Genomic DNA, 6,000 nt, shown 5'->3' on the forward strand with positions numbered 1-6,000 from the left:
TTAACACAGTGCCATAATAAATACCAACTAAATATTTGTTGAGTAGACTAGACAATAAGAACTCTTTACCTCCTTGGTTTTTCCCGTGTATATGGATGGACTGACCTCTGTTGTGGGATTATGGCTCTCTTTTAGGAAGTTTTTCAGTATTCTAAGTGTTAATTCAATTATCCCTATGAGGTCTGCAAATAAGAGGAGTTCACCATCTCCAGGGGATCTCTCTTCCATTTGGGTTTCAAATCTCTTCTACAGCAGTGACAAATTTTTTGGCAAAAGTACATCTTTTTTATGCCTCACTTGATATTAATAATCAGAGAAAGACATTGAACAAAGTCCTCTCTGTTGTTGAATCTTTCAAGAAATCTTGTATTATTTTAACATATGCATGGCAAACACCTTGTTGGCTAATAGCCTTTAAGGTGGTATTTTGCTCCACTGAATTGTGTTATTCTAAGTCTGCAAACAGTAAGTATTATGTGATTTTGTCTTCTCTGTTTCTTTCAATTGATCATATAACTGAAAAGTTGTGGTTGGCATTATCAACCAATCTAAAAGCATTTATTAAGTGCCAACTGTATTCCAGAAACTGGACTAAACATTAGGGATTCAAATACAAAGAATTAAATAATCCTGTACCCAAAGAACATATATCCTAGTGAGAAAAAAAATAAGTATATATTAAAGCAAGAAGTGATACAATAAGAAAATAAATATAAAATAAACAAATGTTAAGTCATTAAGGAACTAAAAGTGGAGGAACTGGGAAAAATATCATGTAGAGTTGGTCCTCAAATTGTCTTGAAAGGAGAGAAGGATTCTACAGGTTGGAAAAAGGCATGCATACCAGGCATAGAGGGCAACCAAAGCAAACTGATAGAGATAAAAGAGTGGCATGTGTTTGGAACAGAGAGAATGTCAGTTTGGTTAGGTCATGAAGTAATGGAGTGAGAGAGAGGGTAATATACAAGGAATCTGCAAACATAGTTTGGGACCTAGTAGATGAAAATTAAACGCACATTTATATTTCTTCTAGAGGTAATGGGAAACTAATTGACTAAGAGAATGACACAATATATCTGAGCTTAAGGAAAATAATTTTGGCAACTTTGTGAAAGATGTACAGGAATAGAGAGACAAGTCAGGGAGACTATGAAAAGACCTCCTACAATAATCTAAGTGGTTATTAGATTCTGAACTGAGCTAACGGGGTAATTGTATGAAGAGAGAAAGGATTGATGCAAAAAAATATCATGGAGGAAGAAACAGCAAGTTTTGGCAACTGGTTAGATATATGACATGACCATAAGGGAGGAATGGAGAAAAATATTAAGGTTAATAAGCCTGGGAGGCTAGAAGGTAATGGTGATACCTTCAACAAAAATAGGAATATCATTTGTGATAGCCCTTCTTTTCATTCTTTCAGCATGCATTTTAGAGGTGGGAGCATAGGCATATGGTATGGTAGTTATTGATGTTTCTCAATTGTCCTTTTTTTCTTGGTCATAATAAATATTTAGTAAAGAAGGAGAAAGAGCAAGAGAGTGAGGGAGACAAAGAGAGAGCAAGAAAGACAGTGACACAGAGAGACAGAGAGAATTTATTATAAAAACCCAGTTAGTGATTTATTACCACAGAACTAGCTGACCCTTCCTCTTTCTCTGTAGGAAAAAGCTGGTAAAAAAACTTCATTGCCACAAAACTAGGTCATAGCCCACATCCAATCCACAAATTTACACCTGATTTTTAGACTGAAGTTCTCTGATAACAGCATTTAATTGGCTTTATGGATAATCCAATTACCAATCAATTTAATCAATATTAAGCATCAATAATGACTGTGAAGCTCAAAGAGCACACATAGTCACATCCAATGGGAATAATAATTGTCTCAAGCCTGGAAATAGACACTTACTCCTATTACAGTCTTTACCCAAGTATTTCTGTTCTTCTTTCTTCCTTTACTGGTCAGAATACAATAATGAGCACCTCAACAACCCTACAAACAAATATTCAAGGAAACCACCTTTTTTTTTTAAGACCAGGATGTTTATTAGATATCATTCAAGGTTGATTATGCATATACAGGAAAACCCTCTTGTAATGTATACCTTAGGGCATGACTTCGGTCATGAACTTCCTTCTTTGACCTCAAAGTACTTTGTTTTATATCCCTATAATGTACTTATCATGAGATATTGCATATTACAGTTAATTATTTGGGTATCTTATCCTCTTGCTAGACTACAAAATCCATGAGAGAAGGGAAAGTTACTATGTCTTAACTTTATATCACCTTCAGAAACTAAACTAGTACTTATTACCACAATCAGGTAAGCAAGGCAGCTGAGCTATGGGAAAGGAGAACTAAGAGCAGCAGTCAATCAGCAAATATCTTTTCCCTCCCATAATGGAACAAAGAGAAATGATTTAAACATAGAAAAATTATATTAAAATAATTACATAAAATTATATAAAATGTGTATCTAAAATATAATTTTCACAATAATCATATAAAAATTAAATATATAAATCATCATTGTTTACAAAAGCCCTAGGAGGTATTCCACAGTTAATTTAGGCATCCTTCTTAGAATTAAGATTTTAGAGAATCACAGGATGTTAGAAATGGAAGAGTTCAGATATCAAATTTACCCCATCATTTTATTGGGGCCCAGAAAGATTAAATCATTTGCCTGAGGTCACATGGGTATTGAGTGACAAAGTTAAGCCTGGAACCCAGATCTAGTTTGTTTTTCCAAAATCTAAGTTAAGACAAAAAGCTATGTGGTATAATGCTGTGATTTCCCACTTCCTAGCAAGGGCCCCCTAGGGAAATGAGGCTATGACTCCATCCCAGAGGGTATGATCAATGATCAATCAATTCCATTCCCCCTTATAACCACTATCATAGGGCTTGCATTCAACGGAAACACATGTACCTTTCACTCATTATTATACTATACAATACTCCTCTATCATTGTTGAGTTGTTTTCATTCTTGTCTGACTCTCCATAATCCCATTTGGGGTTCTCTGTAAAAAGAAACAGAAACTTTAGTGATTTGCCATTTCCTTTTCCAACTCATTTTATAGATGAGGAAACCAAGGCAAGCAGGGTCAAATGACTTCCCCAGGGTCACACAGCTAGTAAGCATCTGAGGTTAGATTTAATTTCACAAATTTGAGTCTTCTTTATTGCAGGCCCAGAGCTCCATCCATTCTGCTTCCTAGCTGCCCTACAATATACCTCATTCTATCCCCAAATGCCATGGGACAACCTCCTAATCTTCCCCTTTATGAAAAGGCATCTATCCTTCAGGGTAGTTATAACTTAATTTTCAAGCTATAGGGGTATCATTGGGAAAATCACCTCCATCCCACCCTAACACACATAATTAATGGGGCATGCAATAAAATATGGAGACCATTTATATAGTAGATAGAGAATTGGACCTGGTGTCAGTTTGAATCCTGCCCAGTCCTGCCCACGAGTAACTTATTCTTTCTGAGCCTCAGTTTTCACATCTGTAAAATAAGACAGCAATCCTATAGTACCTGCCTCAGATTTCTTTTGAGACAGAAGCTAATGTCTTTAATGTACTTAAAAACCACTAAGGTTCTATACAAATGCCAGTAATCCAGCATTCTTTCTGTTATACAGTGGGATTTTTTTTTATCAATTTTATTATTTCCTCCAGATTACATATAGATACAATTTAAAATATTCATTTTCTGACATTTTGCAATCCATTTTCTCTCCCCAAAAGGCAGTAATATAATATAGGTTGTATACACGTTATCATTATGTTGTGAAACACGGCACATATTGCTTATACAAGAGAAAAATTCATGGAGGAAATAAAGTGAAAAATGGTATGCTTCAATCTGCATTTGGATTCTATCTGCTCCTTCTATGGTGGGAGATGTCCTTTTCATACTGAGTCCCTTGGAGTTGTCCTTGCCTTGTTGTTACTAGTTAAATTAATCAGTTGGTTATCATATATTATTGGTGTTACTGTCTACAAAGTTCTCCTGGTTCTGTTCGCTTCATTTTGGGTCGTTTCGATTTTTAGATGGACTATCCCAGATACCTTTGCCTAGAGCTTTTTTCTAGACCGTAAAGTAATGGTGAACTCAAATTTTATTGTGCCTAAATGAGAAAGTAGGATTGTCTTAAACCTAAGTCAAATAGGTGGCCTTTAAAGTATAATGGTCAGGATTCTCATGGAAGCAAGAGGATGGGGACCTAAGATCAATACCAAGACAAGGCTGGGGAAGGTGGAGGGGAAGGAGCTTTGGAGAAGGAAGGGGGGCACAATGTGAACAGGGGCTGGGGGCACAGGAAGGGAGATGGGGTTGCTGAAAGAAAATCTTCACAAGATGACTGTGAGGCCACAGCTCTGAATACTTCACATCCCCTGAGAACACCTTCCAGGAGGAACAAAACTGAGTTTGTAAGTGAGCCCCATTTCCTATTAAATCATGGCATTTACAAGTCATTTGGAGGATAAAGCTAGGGAAGAAGCAGCAGCAGACCTTTTTCATGGATCCAGAAAGCCTGAACCATCAGCTCCCACACCCCATCTCACTGCCTGGAAGCTTTACCTCCATAAGCCAATGTCTGGGTGGCACGTCAGGAAAACATGTGTTCCTGGTGCTGGGAACTACCGTTTATAGATTAAACATTCAGCTTTCAATGTAACTAAACATTTTGACTTTCATCCCTTCTTCATTGTGTCTGGCAAATATTTCCAATAGGTACATTTGAACAACACCTATTCTGAGGTGATATGGGTAAATTGCAAAACATTAATTTACTATTAACATAATTGCAGGGTTTTTTCTGCTCTCTAGAATTTGTTTAGTGCTTGGGGCCAAATCCCTTTCACTCTCACAATACCTCCTTTGTTTTTAAGAGGAGATGCTATAGTGTCTGATTAGTGGAAAAAGGTGCCCTTTGAAATTTCCCCTTATCATAGTTACAAGTTCCTTCTAGTCAGAGGCAACAGGGTATATACAAAAGGAGGCTTGTTTAAATACCTACCGTCTCTGCAAAAAATTCAAATGTCTCCTGCCCCCCCGGTTCACATGGTTTTTGAAAATCACATACATGCATATATAGACATATGTGTGACATGTAGATATGGTTAAGATTTTAAAACATATGTGTGCATAAATACGATATGTGTATGCATACATACATACTCCTTCATTGTATGTGTTCATCTGTCTGTATGTGCATATACATATTAAGAGTGGTGTGGAATAGTGAAGAGAGCCAGCCTAGAGGTCTTTAGATCTGAGCTGAAGTTCTACTCATACTGGCTTGGTGACCTTGATCACATTCCTAAGCTACTAAAACTCTCAATGATCTAGACCAGCGATGGGCAAACTACAGCCCGCGGGTCAGATGTGGTCCCCTGAAATGTTCTATCTTGCAGCCCGACATTATTCCTAATCTGACAAATACAATGAGTAGAATACCATACAATGAAACTTCAAAAGAGTTGCCTTAGAAACAGACTGACTGATGAGCATTTCCTTTCCTTTGGACCCCTCTTTTTTAAAAGTTTGCCCATCACTGGGCTAGACGTCTCTCTTAAGACTAAGTCACAGGGAAGGTGCCAGCCTACACTGGTAGAGATAGTTCCCTCACCTGGGAGAGGCTTGTATGATTAAATATCTCAGATCTTATATATATTTATCATATATATATGCCTGTGTGTGTATATGTTTGCAAGTATAAGTATATAGTATCAGGCATATATCAAATGTTTAATAATGTGTGAACTAATTAATATCCCATACATTCTTATATATGCATAATGGCGGGCAGCTTGGTGTAACAGAGAAGGCTAGGGCTAGTCTTGGATTCAGGCAGCCTTGGATCCATGTGACTTGATTAAATTAGCCTGTAAAAGAAGTTTCCACACAGGGAGTTCCCTACAGGGATGAAATCACAGTTCCATAGCTCCCCTTCCAAAAAAGTATATTTGTGTGT

This window comes from Gracilinanus agilis, chromosome 2 (assembly GCF_016433145.1).
Source record: "Gracilinanus agilis isolate LMUSP501 chromosome 2, AgileGrace, whole genome shotgun sequence".
Taxonomy (NCBI): Eukaryota; Metazoa; Chordata; class Mammalia; order Didelphimorphia; family Didelphidae; genus Gracilinanus; species Gracilinanus agilis.